Source organism: Danio rerio, chromosome 10 (genome assembly GCF_049306965.1).
Source record: "Danio rerio strain Tuebingen ecotype United States chromosome 10, GRCz12tu, whole genome shotgun sequence".
Classification (NCBI taxonomy): Eukaryota; Metazoa; Chordata; class Actinopteri; order Cypriniformes; family Danionidae; genus Danio; species Danio rerio.
The window spans coordinates 47831620-47847665 of record NC_133185.1 but is presented as its reverse complement, the minus strand read 5'-3'; the positions used below and the strand labels follow the sequence as shown (position 1 = coordinate 47847665).

At 33.9% G+C, this 16046-nt stretch overlaps 1 protein-coding gene across 7 annotated transcripts in view; it reads right to left on the bottom strand.

The window, feature by feature from the left end:
• fgfr1b (fibroblast growth factor receptor 1b) overlaps positions 1 to 10227 on the bottom strand; it is a 75550-nt gene extending 65323 nt beyond the window's left edge. For 6 of the 7 annotated variants that reach the window (XR_012385952.1, XR_012385953.1, XR_012385954.1 and 3 more), the window contains exon 1: positions 9877 to 10227. The gene's annotated coding sequence lies outside the window, so the exon portion shown is untranslated. The remainder of the gene's footprint in view (positions 1 to 9876) is intronic. The other variant, NM_001161732.1, reaches the window with a different exon arrangement.
• Between the last annotated feature and the right edge of the window lie 5819 nt (positions 10228 to 16046).

Here is a 16046-nt window from a genome sequence, read left to right as displayed (position 1 = left end):
TAGTGGCTTAGGAATCGTCTGATTGGTCAATCATAAATTGAATAATGCTAAGCCGGCTGCAAGCACTCATAAGCACGTGATCCTCACGAAATTAGTTTATAAATAAACTACACAAAGTTGTATTTGTTAGCATAATAAACTAATGAACAGCAAACTAACGTTAACAATAATATTTATACTAATGGACATTCAAAAATACGCTTTAAAATGGTGGTTTCGCATGTCAAATAATGCATGTTACCAAATAGTCTAAATTACTAAAATTAAACACAACTAATAACTAAATCAAAACTAAAATAATGACTATTATTATTATTCAAGCAATATACAGCAAATAAATACATATAAATTCTAGATTAACACCTAAACAGCATGAAAAATTATGCTTTTATTATCATATGTGGCCACAAACTACCTTTGAGTTATCAGTGATAATACAAGCCCCTTTATATAAAAGTCTTTAAAAGGTTTAAATGCAAATGAGCAAACTTTTAACCTAACTATCAGCACCAGAAGTGGAAAACAGCCTTGAAACCACACAGTGTTTCCTCCACAGTCATGCAAGAGGAGCATTTGAAAAGCCTATTGTGATAATTAAGGGTTGGGCTTTGCAGTGTTCCCTGCCCCCCCTGAGAGTCCCGACCGGACCCTTAATTACTATGCTGCTGCATCCATGCATGACATTCCTCCACTCGCTGTTTGTTTTGGGAGATAGTCATGCAATCCACCCCGGGACCTCTCAAAACCCCCGCGCTCCAATGCATGGGTACTTATCAGATTTTACACCTGTAATTGTCTAGATTAAGAAAGGAAATCCGAGAGAATTATTTCCCCATTTCCCTTCCTATCCACACATCGCTACGCATAATCCCTGATGCATTACAACAATGTGGGAATGACTATATAGTGCACTGTAAAAAATATGCTGATTTTGTGATGCATGTATTTGTTTCCTATTTATTTACGTATTTTCATGTATTTTTTCTATATTTATTTGTTTTTGAATGCATTATGGGATCTTGATCTTTCCTCCAATAACTTTTAACCTTGAACAAATTGGAAAAAGTGACTTTTATGAACATTTTTAATAGTTTAAAGTGCAATATTGTCAGTGTTTGTGTTGTAAATTATGCTGCAAACACCTTGTAATAAACTGCAGCACATTTACAGAATTTTTACATACTTATTTCTCTAGATATTGTTTCTTATATTATTTCAAACTACTAAAATGTCAATTAAAGTCACTTATTTACACTGTAGAGTTGAATTTTTAACTTCCAGCCTCCACCGCTGAGACTGCCTCGCTGCACAAGATGTTTGGCCAGCAGAGAAACTAAAATGGTTTGAAAATTGAGTTATTGACATATTCTTATTAAATGACAACTTATTGTTTACATTTTAAGACTTAAAAATAAAACAAATGTTTCACACATACTGTTTGCTATATGGAATGCAAAAACTTTAAATCTCAATATCTCAAAATCATTCAGAACGCAGAGAGAACCTTATAACTCCAAGGTGACGATATGCTTGAGAATTAACAATAATAATAGCCTACTCATATTAACCTTTATTTTACATTTTAGCCAGAATCGTGCAGCCCTAATGCTGAATATAACCTTTAACCTGCATGGTTAATGGATTTCTTTTCCTTAAAATGCAATATTCTTTTTTGGTCAAATGTAAACAAAACCAGGCACTGGGTTCATTATTATCATGGGGTTTGCTTGTTCATATTTTACCCATTTTTTAAAAATGCAGTTAACGATAATATTATCGCACTGATCTTACGTTTACTGAATTTGCTCTTACAGTTGAAGTCAAAAATGATTCACTCTCCTGTGAAATTACTGTTTTTCAAATATTTCTCAAGTTTTTTATTCATTCATTTTCTTGTCGGCTAAGTCCCTTTATTATTGCGGGGTCGCCACACCGGAATGAACCGCCAACTTATCCAGCACATTTTTACACAGCGGATGCCCTTCCAGCCGCAACCCATCTCTGGGAAACACACACTTATACAGTACGGACAATAAGCCTACCCAATTCCCCTGTACTGCATGTCTTTGGACTGTGGGGGAAACCGGAGCACCCGGAGGAAACCCATGCGAACGTTGTAAAAGACCATGCAAACTCCACATAGAAACGCCAACTGATCCGAGGTTCGAACCAGCGACCCCGCGACCTTCTTGCTGTGAGGCGACAGCACTTATTTCTCAAGCTTTATTCAACAGATTCAGGAATTTTTCACAGAATTTCCCATAATATTTTTTCTTTTGGAAAAAGTCTGATTTGTTTTTTTTTTTTAGAAATAAAAAAAGTTTTTAATTTTTGAAAAATCATTTTAAGGTCATTATTATTAGCCCCCCTTAAGCGATATTAGTTTTGGATTGTCTACAGAACAAACCACTGTTATACAATGACTTGCCCAATTGCCCTAACTTTACCCTAATTAACCTAGTGAAGCCTTTACATTGAATACTAGTGTCTAAAAACTATCTACGGTAGTCAGATATTATGTGCTGTCATCATGGCAAAGATAAATGAAATTAGTAACTATAAATGAGTTATTAAAACTATTATGTTTAGAAATGCGTTTCTAAAACATAAATCTTCTCTCCTTTAAACAGAAATTGGAGGGGAAAAAAACAATTCAAATTTATTAGGAAGGTGAATAATACTGACTTCAACTCTATATAGGGTAATACACAAGATAAACATGCTTGATGTTTCCAGGTCAAAAATGACAAGTTGAAAAAGACTAAAAAGCAACATTTTGGGGATAACATACAGAACCAGACCAGTCTCAAAAATAATACATTTACAAAATATAATTCATACATCCACAACACAATTCACATTTAAAAAAATCTAATTTGTTAGTTCAAAATTAAGAGAAGTTAATTCCAAACACAATGCATAATATAATACATAACATAATATTCAGAACACAAATCCAATTTATTTGGCAAAATATTTATGATTTTTACTTATGAATTCACTAATTGTGTGTTGTATTTACAAATTGGATATTCATTCATTCATTTTCTTTTCGGCTTAATCTCTTTATTTCTCAGGGGTCACCACAGCACAATGAACCGCCAACTTATTCAGAATATGTTTCATGCAGCTGATGCCTTTCCAGCCGCAACCCAACACTGCGAAACATCCATACACTCTTGCATTCACACTCATACACTACGGCCAATTTAGTTCATCAATTCCCCTATAGCGCATGTGTTTGGACTGTGGGGGAAACCGGAGCACCCGGAGGAAACCCATGCAAACATGGGGAGAACATGCAAACTCCTCACAGAAAAGCCAACTGACCCAGCTGGGACTCGAATCAGCAACCTTCTTGCTTTGAGGCGACAGCACTACCCACCGTATACCAACAGAACCAAGTGGTTTCTAAAATTCAGGTCATTTTTGTTCTATAATACCAAATTAACAAACTAAAGGACTTGATGTTTTACTGAAATTAATCTCTGACCAGTGGCTCTGACCAGGTGCATGAACACAGCTCGTCTTTCAGCGCATCCAATATTACACATTCACTCTGGATAGACGCCAGCATGACTGTAATCCAGCACGAGAGACATGACAACTCACAATGAGGCGGCGGGTTGCGGCAAAAAAAAAAAAAAAAGTTCATTTATGAATCATTTCTGGAATTGATGCTCATGGAGTAAAGTAGTCACACTGCAAAATATGCAACAAAATTTATATCAAACTTATCCGTTCTACGTTGAAAATTGTTTTATTTTTCTAATATTTATAAAGAAGTTTTCAAAGCATTTTGTATAACATATTTTCTTTTAGGGATTTTATTTAGTTTTAGGAATTTCTATTAGTTTTATTAACAATGTAAGGTCAATAATATTAAGAACAGAAACAAGAGAAAATACATTGACAAAACACTGTTATCCAATTAACCTTGTATAATAATAACAACCTAGTTAGGCCTTTAAATGTCACTTAGAGCTGAATACTAGTATCTTGCAAAATAACGAGTCAAATATTATGTGCTGTCATCATGGCAAAGACAAAAGCATTCATTAAAAAGTAGTTAGTTATGTTTAAAAATGTTTTGAAAATATGTCATCTCCATAAAGTGACACTTTTAATAATCATTTTGACGTCCACAGTACAATTTCTTTTATAAAAAAGCATTTTCTAGACCAGTGGTTCTCAAACGTTTTTCATCAAGTACCACCTCAGAAAAAAATTGTCTCTCCAAGTACCACCAAAATGAGCAGTATTGAAATAAAGTAGCGCAGTAGGCCCAGTAAAGCAGCTACAACTCTACACAGTTAAAAAATGTGGCAAATTACATCAGAAATATAGGCTATATGTCATATATGACATATTGTATACATCATTTTTTGATCATTTTTGAAATGTGTGTAGCACATGTGTAGTACATGACATATTTTATTCCTCCGCGTACCACTAGAAGGAAGCCTGCGTACCACTAGTGGTACACGTACCACAGTTTGAGAACCACTGTTCTAGACAATTTTCATAAATTTCATAAATAAATTTTCATAAATAAGTCAAAAAGTGAGTTTTTCTTTAAAACAAGCAAAATAATCTTTGGTTTGAAATAAGAAGTCTGTAAACAAACCCATATTTTTCACTTGTCTGGAAAATGCTTTTGTATTGAAAAAATTTCAAATATTTGGACTAAAAACAACTAGAAAATGCTTTTATATTTAAGAGATTTCAAATATTTGGACAAGAAACTACAACAAATTGCTTTTATATTTAAGAGTTTTCAAATATCTGGACTAAAAACAACTAGAAAATGCTTTTATATTTAAGAGTTTTCAAATATCTGGACTAAAAACAACTAGAAAATGCTTTTATATTTAAGAGTTTTCAAATATCTGGACTAAAAACAACTTGAAAATGCTTTTATATTTAAGAGTTTTCAAATATCTGGACTAAAAACAACTAGAAAATGAGTTTATATTTAAGAGTTTTCAAATATCTGGACTAAAAACAACTTGAAAATGCTTTTATATTTAAGAGTTTTCAAATATCTGGACTAAAAACAACTTGAAATTGCTTTTATATTTAAGAGATTTCAAATATTTGGACAAGAAACTACAACAAATTGCTTTTATATTTAAGAGTTTTCAAATATCTGGACTAAAAACAACTAGAAAATGCTTTTATATTTAAGAGTTTTCAAATATCTGGACTAAAAACAACTAGAAAATGCTTTTATATTTAAGAGTTTTCAAATATCTGGACTAAAAACAACTTGAAAATGCTTTTATATTTAAGAGTTTTCAAATATCTGGACTAAAAACAACTTGAAATTGCTTTTATATTTAAGAGTTTTCAAATATCTGGACTAAAAACAACTAGAAAATGCTTTTATATTTAAGAGTTTTCAAATATCTGGACTAAAAACAACTTGAAAATGCTTTTATATTTAAGAGTTTTCAAATATCTGGACTAAAAACAACTAGAAAATGCTTTTATATTTAAGAGTTTTCAAATATCTGGACTAAAAACAACTAGAAAATGCTTTTATATTTAAGAGTTTTCAAATATCTGGACTAAAAACAACTAGAAAATGCTTTTATATTTAAGAGATTTCAAATATCTGGACTAAAAACAACTAGAAAATGCTTTTATATTTAAGAGATTTCAAATATCTGGACTAAAAACAACTAGAAAATGCTTTTATATTTAAGAGTTTTCAAATATCTGGACTAAAAACAACTAGAAAATGCTTTTATATTTAAGAGATTTCAAATATCTGGACTAAAAACAACTTGAAAATGCTTTTATATTTAAGAGATTTTAAATATTTGGACAAGAAACAACAACAAAATGCTTTTATATTTAGAAGCTTTCAAATATTTGCACTAGAAACAACTAAAAATGTTTTTATAATTAAGAGTTTCACTTATTTGGGCTAAAATCATCTAAAAATGCTATTATTTTAAAGAGCTTTTAAACATTTGGACTAGAACAACTAGAAAATGATTTTATATTTAAGAGCTCTTAAATATTTGGGCTAGAAACTACAAGAAAATGCTTTTATATCTAAGAGTTTTTAAATCATTGGATTGGAAACAACTAGAAAATGCTTTAATATTTAAGAGCTTTTAAATATTTGGACTAGAAACAACCAAAAATGCTTTTATTTGGAAAGGTTTTCAAATATTTGCATTAGAAACAACTAGAAATGCTTTAAAATTTAATGGGTTTTAAAATATTTGGACTAGAAACAATTAAAAATGCCTTTTTTATTTAAAATCGTTCAAATATTTGGGCTAAAAACCATTAGAAAATGCTTTTTTATATCTAAGAGTTCTCAAATAGAGTTCTCAAAGAGTTTTTTGGATTGAAACGACTAGAAATGCTTTTATATTTAAGAGTGTACAAATAATTGGACTGGAAAATGACTAGAAAATGCTTTTATATTAAAGAGTTTTCAAATAATTGGACTAGAAACAAGATAAAAACTAAGTAAGAAAAGCATTTTTGCAGTGCATCCACACAGACACATGTTAGGAAACCAACTCAGTGACACACTCTTAGTCACAAAGTGCTCCTCCATCAAAATTAGCATAACATCTCAAGTATAAGGGTGACTAACAATATATAGACTCATTCACGAAGTCATAAAAGCCCCCTGATTTACCGCAAACACAGAAACAGATCAGCCGGGAAAGGTTTGTTTCCTCAAGAAGCACAACACATCCATGATAAACACTGCACAGACACAATGCCACCTAGGGTTTTACAGCTCAAAATAGGTCACTTTTCATATTCATTGATATGCAAATGGAGGGAACACAATGTAGCATTCTTATTCTACTCCTGCTGTGAGCACCTATTCAAGGTCTGTCTCTTCATGAATGTGCAAACACAATGGAAATGGGAATGATTTACTTTTAAAAGTGCAACCACACACACGTACTCGCATGCAATTTCTTCTTTATATACAGCTATTGTCATAATATGCATAATAATACCTCTTATAAATATGAGAAATGTTTCTTTAAGCATTTGTGTTCGCCCCAAACTTCATTTTACTGTATCCACAGTCCAGCATTCTATATTATACTGAGGTTAAGTTGGTTTATACTCTCACATTTGTTAAGTGACACCTTGTGACAGGGTTCATATATTGTTTACCATGCTATACTGTGAATATATCGAGGTAAAGTTGGTTTAAATTCGCACATGCTTGCAGTGATAACTTGTGACAGGGTTCATATATTGTTTACCATGCTATACTGAGAATATATTGAGGTAAAGTTGGTTTATATTCGCACATGCTTTCAGTGATAACTTGTGACAGGGTTCATATATTGTTTACCACGCTATACTGTGAATATATTGAGGTAAAGTTGGTTTATATTCGCATATGATTGCAGTGATAACTTGTGACAGGGTTCATATACTGTTTACCACGTTATACTGTGAATATATCGAGGTAAAGTTGGTTTATATTTGCACATGCTTGCAGTGATAACTTGTGACAGGGTTCATATATTGTTTACCACTTTATACTGTGACTATATTGAGGTAAAGTTGGTTTATATTCGCATATGATTGCAGTGATAACTTGTGACAGGGTTCATATATTGTTTACCACGTTATACTGTGACTATATTGAGGTAAAGTTGGTTTATACTCGCACATGATTGCAGTGATAACGTGTGACAGGGTTCATATACTGTTTACCACGTTATACTGTGAATATATTGAGGTAAAGTTGGTTTATATTCGCATATGATTGCAGTGATAACTTGTGACAGGGTTCATATATTGTTTACCACGCTATACTGTGACTATATTGAGGTAAAGTTGGTTTATATTCGCATATGATTGCAGTGATAACTTGTGACAGGGTTCATATACTGTTTACCACGCTATACTGTGACTATATTGAGGTAAAGTTGGTTTATATTCGCATATGATTGCAGTGATAACTTGTGACAGGGTTCATATACTGTTTACCACGCTATACTGTGACTATATTGAGGTAAAGTTGGTGTATATTCGCACATGCTTGCAATGATAACTTGTGACCTGATCCACATATTGTTTACTACGCTATACAGTGAATATATTGAGGTAAAGCTGGATTATATTCGCACATTCGTTCAGTGGCAACTTGTGACCTGATCCACATATTGTTTTCCACGTTATACTGTGACTATATTGAGGTAAAGCTGGTTTATATTCGCACATTCGTTCAATGGCAACTTGTGACAGGGTCAATAGATTGTTTACCACAGTATACCATGCTATACTTTGAATATTGGGTCTAAAATTACATGCAAGTATGACTTAAAACACTTTTAGCACTACTTAATTGACTGTGAACAATGTGATCTTTCTGAATCTGGCGTTTGTTTTGGATTAACCTTGCCTAATAATAACCTAGTTAGGCCTTTAAATGTCACTTAGAGCTGAATACTAGTATCTTGCTAAATAACGAGTCAAATATTATGTGCTGTCATCATGGCAAAGACAAAAGCATTCAATAAAAAGTAGTTAGTTATGTTTAAAAATGTTTTTAAAATATATAGTCTCAGAAAAGTGATAATTTTAATAATCATTTTGACGTCCACAGTAAAATTTCTTATATAAAGAAGCATTTTCTAGGTAATTTTCATAAATAACAAGTCAAAACAAAGTGAGTTTTTCTTTAAAACAAGCAAAATAATCTTTGGTTTGAAATAAGAATATTTTACTTGCTCCACTAGAGAATTGTTTTGCTTTTTAAAAAAACAACTCACCTAATTTGGACTTACTAAGTCTGTAAACAAACCCATATTTTAACTTGTCAGGACAATGCTTTTATATTTAAGAGTTTTTAAATATCTGGACTAAAAACAACTAGAAAATGCTTTTATATTTAAGAGTTTTTAAATAGAAACTATCCCATACCATAAAATTGCATGCAAGTATGACTTAAAACATTATTAGCATTACTTAATTGATTGAGAACAATGTGATCTTTCTGAACCTTGCGTTTATGTTGAGGCTGTTGTGCATTTGTTTTTTGATTGTATGCATGTTAAATACTTCTGGGATGATGCAGAATGTCCATTTAATATACTGAGTGGTCATAAAAATTAATACAGAGAAGAGAAACAACATATTTTACATGCACTGTAAAATCTCTGGGTTTCACAGAATGTGTTGGGACAACATGAAGAAATTAAACTAACTTATTAGTTTTCACAGATTTAAGTTGATTGAACATAAAACTATTAAGTTGCCTAAAAAAACCTAAAGAATTGTGTTGTTTTAGATCATTTTGATTAAATAACTTGAACAATTGGCAAACATTTCTTTTTGAGTGTAGATAAAAACAGATATAGATGAGAATCTCATGTTTATGTTACAACGTTTGATAATAATTGGTGAGTTTCATATGCACAAATGTAAATGGACAGAGAGGAAGCCTAGCATCTCCCATTTCAAGGCTGACTTAATGCATGTTGAACCTCTTAAAGGACTTTAAAGTCGAAAAGCAACCAGTTTTACTCCAAAAACCCCTCGTCTATGTGGTAATTGTTGTTTACCCGTAGTTTTTCTTTTTGTTTATTTACATATTTTCTGCTATTATGCGAGTAAGATTTGATATGCATTTGACTGGAGATGTTCAGGTAATAATAAAGAGTTAACAATGTTTGATAGCCATTTGGCTGCTAATGTGATTTGAATGTGCAAACACTGCTTTTCTGAAATGATATTGAGATGGTGTAAGTCTGAATGTGCCAATAAAAAGCCAACTTTACATAAATCTACAAGATATCTTACTTCACAAAATCACACTTCAAAAAAGAGGATTACAAGCATGCAAAAAGTTCATTAAACGCTGCAAACACTCACCTATAGATGTTCCTCGTGTTGAAGTGCACTTATTCAGGTTTGTAAAGCATTACTCCAAACAAATCTGGCAAAGTCCCACGCTGAGGAGAATCAAAACAAATCACTCCGCCAGATTTCTCTCCAAACGCGCCTGTTTTTATGCAAAAGAAAACAGTCACGTCTGAACCCGTTGAAGCAAACAAAAGCTTTCTGCTGCTCCAGGTGTGTCGAGGAACAGTGAGAAAAAAGTTCAATCCAGTTAAGTTTTTCATTCATAAAGTCTCGCGGAGCACGAAGATTTACGAGGCGCGCCGAAGTTAAACTGCTGCAAATGTTGCGTGTTTGTCCTCCGCGTTCTCTGTCGGTCACAGCAGCGATTCTTTCTCTCCAAAGCAATAAGACGGAGATTTTTTTTTCTTTTTCTTCTTCGTACCTCCCACTTCCAGGATTTGAGGATACGAGAATTCCACTGCAAACCCCCACCCGCAAACCCCCCGAACGATCCTCCCATTCACCACTGCGCGTGCTAAACTACAGGATAGATAGATAGATAGATAGATAGATAGATAGATAGATAGATAGATAGATAGATAGATAGATAGATAGATGGATGGATGGATGGATGGATGGATGGATGGATGGATGGATGGATGGATGGATGGATGGATGGATGGATGGATGGATAGACGGACGGTCGGACGGATGGATAGACAGACAGACAGACGGATAGATAGATAGATAGATAGATAGATAGATAGATAGATAGATAGATAGATAGATAGATAGATAGATAGATAGATAGATAGATAGATAGATAGATAGATAGATAGATAGATAGATAGATAGATAAATGGATGAATGGATGGATGGATGGATAGACGGACGGTCGGACGGATGGATAGACAGACAGACAGACAGACAGACAGACGGATAGATAGATAGATAGATAGATAGATAGATAGATAGATATATAGATAGATAGATAGATAGATAGATAGATAGATAGATAGATAGATAGATAGATAGATAGATAGATAGATAGATAGATAGATAGATAAATAGACAGACAGACAGACGGACGGACGGACGGACGGACGGACGGACGGACGGACAGACAGACAGACAGACAGACAGACAGATAGATAGATAGATAGATAGATAGATGTAATTGTTTTTAAATTCTCAGATTATTTATAGAACTGTAATATAAACTGCGTGAGCTGTTGATGATGAAGGTGGCAATGAAGATGATGTTATGATGATAATGATGAGGATGGTAATGATGATGATGATGAAGAACTGAGGTGTTTTCTGCTGGATTCAATTCATCTTTATTTGTATAGCGCTTTTACAATGTAGATTGTGTCAAAGCAGCTTCATTCATTATCCTCTCGGTCTCTCAAATTCAAACTTGTCTTATTGTCATGAGATTATATACAGTTAAACTCAATTATTAGCCCCTCTGAATTACTTTACTCTCCACACCCACCCCCCCCACCCCCCGTTTATTTTTTCCCCGCTTTCTGTTTAACAGAGAGCAGATGTGTTTTCGACACATTTCTGATCGTAATAGTTTTAATAACTCATTTCTAATAACTGATTTATTTTATCTTTGTCATGATGACAGTCAATAATATTTGACTGCATATGTTTCAAGACACTTCTATACAGCTTAAAGTGACATTTTAAGGCTCAGGTTAATTAGGTTAACTACATAAACAGTTAATACAATTTTGAAGTGATTATATACTACATACAATTGAAGTCAACATTATTTGTCCTCCTGTGATCTTATTTTTGTTTTTCGAACATTTCACAAATGATGTTAAATGAAGCAAGGGTTTTTTTTTACAGCATTTCCTATAACACTTTTTCTTCTTTTTTATTTTATTTAACTTCTTTGTTTTATTTTGGCTGGAATAAAACTATTATGTTTAGAAAACTCTTGAAAAAATCTCTTCGTTAAACAGAACTTGGAAAAAGATTTAAAATTAAAATATTGTTTTTCTTTTTTTAATCTGGAATGGCAAGGAAAGCATTCTTGCAGGACTCCCAGAGCTCATCAAGAGTCTTTGTGTTCATCTTCAATGCCTCCTCCTTCATCTAACCCCAGACATGCTCAATAATGTTCATCTCTAGTGACTGGGCTGGCCAATCCTAGAGCACTTTGACCTTCTTTGCTTTCAGCTTTCAGGAGCTTTGATTTGGAGGCTGAAGTATGAGGAGCGCTATCCTGCTGGAGAATTGTCCCTCTCCTGTGGTTTGTAATGTAATGGGCAGCACAAATGTTGTTGCCATCCACTCTGCAGATCTCTCGCACACCCCCATACTAAATGTAACCCCAAACCATGATTTCTTCTTCACCAAACTTGACTGATTTCTGTGGAATCTTGGCTCCATGCAGGTTCCAGTAGGTCTTCTGCAGTATTTGTGATGATTGGGATGCAGATCAGCAGATGATTCAGCAGAGAAATCCACCTTCTGCCACATTTACAAATGATCAACTAGAAGTCAAGTTTTTATTTGTTGCTCTTACAACTGGGATCCACAACAAGACTTTTGTCGGGTAGTGGATACATATAAAGTACATATACACATGTTCAAGTATTTCAGCTATAATTGTATATTTGTTAATCCCATATGGCCATATAGCAGATTTCCATATTTTTAAGGTCTATTGTTTCTAATGAAAGAATGAAAACTGAATTTGTCACATCTAAAAATGATTTAAAACACACCATCCATAAACATATGGCCACTTGGCTGCTTTTATAATACTTATTCTGTCCATGATATTATTAAACCAACAGCTTGGTTTGGTTTATTGGAAGTGTACCTTGGTAATTCTGTGGTAATCTTTGAAAAACAGGATGACGTGTTTTGGTAGGCCTAAATTTGGAATTGAGTTTCAGCACATCTGCTTTTATCGTCATCGTTTTTAGCTTTATGAATTTATTTTTTCTTAAACAAATGGAAACCATTGACTTACATTTAGTATTTATTTATTTTTTTTACAATGGAATTTAATAGCTACAATAGTTTCTGACATTCTTCAAGATATCTTCTTTTGTTTATCCGGTTACATTGCACTTAATTACATTTTTATCTTAATTTATGGATTTTATGACAATTGTAATGACGGGGTGGAGTGACAGAGACAACTGGAGGTAAGATCCAATATGCAGGTGTATTCAATGTCGTCAAGCAAGCAATGGTCAAATCAGGTGTAAACAGTAGGGATGTAACGGTATCAGAATTTCACGGTACGGTAATACCTCGGTATGAATGTCACGGTACGGTATTTATTGAATCATTTACAGGAAAAAACAAAACTTATGAAAATACTCCAAAAAAGTGCCAAAAGTGTCAATGACATACAAATTAGCCATCTATCTGTAAGCTTTGAAACAGGAACTTCAATTTTAATAACAAAAAATTATTAAACCATGTAAAAAAATTAAGTTTCAATTTAGTATTGTTGAAAACTCATCACATTCAACATTTAATCACTCACCCACTAAGATAGAGATGGGTTTAAAGGAAAATTATCATATAAATATAATCTGGTAAAAGCTGGTATCTCTGGGTATTTACAATGTCCCCTGCAACAGAAAAAAAACCCTCTCATTTGGGACTGAGGTTTCTGGGACAGAGAGATATGACTTGGCCCAGGTTGACAGCAGTGGGTAACGTTGTGCATTGTCTTTCCCCCACTTGAGAGGACAAACCATGAGTGAGATAGAGATCTCATGTCTGCATCAATCTGAACAGTGTGCTGTGTTTCTGCAGTCCCCATGACTGATTATTAGTCGTATTCCCCAACTTGCAGGCGCGTGCACACACAGTGCTCAACCTGTGCAGTGCACATGCCCTTTTTAGTCTTGGATAGAAAGTTCCCTTCCAAAATGATCAAAAGTGCCCCCGCGACGCGACATACCCTCCGTCCCCGCTTTACAGTACGCGCGCGACAACACAGCTGATAAGAACTCGCGCGACAACACCGCTATTCAGTACGCGCGCGACAACACAGCTGATAAGAACTCGCGCGACAACACCACTATTCAGCACGCGCGCGGCGACAACACCCGCTTTAGGGTTTTCCAGCTCTTTTTGATCCCCGCTTCTACAGCACACTCCATTTCCGCATTACTGGATCTGTAGCGACAACAGACCGCAAGGGATTATGGCCAAGCCTGGGCTGATGGGAATTGTAGTTTCCGGTACCTCCCGTTCGCTTCATTCGCCTGAGCAAATTTTCTCAGAAGACCTATAGTTTTACCGAGTCATGCGACTACGGTAATATCGAAAAAAATTATTATTGCGGTATGACGGTATTTACAATACCGTTACATCCCTAGTAAACAGATATATGTAGGCAAATCCAGAGTCATAGTCGTATAACATTCAATAGGTCATAAGGCAGGCGGCTAAACAGGATAACAAGGGTATACTAGGCTAGGATTGAGACACGGCGAAACAGACATGGAGAAGCACGTTGTAAAGTCACTAGAAGCGAACAAGACTCGGCAAACAGGATGAGTCAATGAGTGGCTTATGTATGGTGTGTTATCAGTCTCTAACAAGGTTCAGCTGGTGAGTGTAATCAAGCTAGATGAGTGAGCAGGAGTGAGTGTCTGTGAGAAGTGCATGTATGCATATGTAGTCCAGAGGAAGGCGGAAGTGTAGTCCAAGTATAGTGGAAACCAGCGATCTCCGGAGAGCGATCGCTGGTTCTCGTAACAACAATATTACAAAGAACTGAAATAATCATAATAAAACAAACAAATTAGTGCTGTCAAATAATTAATCACATTCAAAATAAAAGCAATTATTTACAAAATATATTTGCAAGTACTCTGTGTATTTTTGTGTACATAAATATATGCACGACTATATTGCTTAGAATGCTTGTTTATGTTTACATACTGTATATTTCTACAGACTGTTTCTTTTGTATATTTTCAAGATTTGCGTACATTATGTGTGTTTATTCATACATGTTTACAAAAATATACACAGTACACATATATGTAAATGCAAACTTTTATCTTGGATGTGATTAATCTTACAACAGTTCTTACAACTGTGATCGACGACAAGACTTTTGCCACGTGGTGGTGTATACATATACAGTTGAAGTCAGAATTATTAGCCACCGTTTGAATTTTTTTTTTTTTTTACAGTTTTTCTCAGTGGCTTTGGTGCATTTCTCACAACACTATTTACATTTGCACAACAGGTAATGCATTTCTCAAAACAATTAGTCATTTGTGCACATCCTAGTAGCAGTTTCTCATTCTTTTCAACAAATTGCAAATGCTTTCGGACATGCATCAATTGCTTTCATACAACTCTCTGCTATTTATAACATTATTATTTGCTTCTGTCATGTCAGTCAAAATGAACTAAACTTGTGAATGCTGAATAGTCATTCCATATAAACTAACCGTCCTCATTTCATTACTTGAGTCGTTACAAACAAAAATGTTGAACTAGTTGTCAAAAGCTGTCAAGCAAATTTTATAAAACAAATTTAAATCTTTATTTTCCTGAAAATGTCTTTGAAATTAAACAATTTGATGAATGATTTACAGATCTGTGTATATTGTAGGCTCAGTTCTAATATGTACTGCAATATTGTTTACAGTTGTGCACAGCTCTACCTTAAGGGAGTTTATATTTGTTGTAAATAAGGGTGTGTTTATTATTTTGTACAATGCTGGGAATAAATTAGGATTGCAAAGAGCAAATGCAGTAAAAATGTGAAACATACATATTTAGTGTCTTGTACACAGATAACTCACTAAATGCAGTGATGTCTAACTTTACTGTAGTTTTCAAATGGCTGTGCAAACAGTATACAGTGCTGTCTTGAGTATTTTCAGCAAATGTCACCAAAATCAGAATTTTTGCATTAAAAATTTTTTGAGTAAACTGTCATAATGAAAACATGACTAAGCCATTTGACTATCTTGTTCATAAACAATGTTGTCAGGCCTTTACATTTTGATGACACTGACACTTTCATTGACATGAATACTTTCTTTTGAGGAATGAACTATCCATTTTGAGCATGTGACGCACTTTTGCTGGTTATCAGCTAGGTTTTGCAGTTTGTACTAATTGTTTTGAGAAACGCATTAACTGTTGTGAAAAATGCACTAGTGTTGTGAGAAACGCACCAAAGCGAC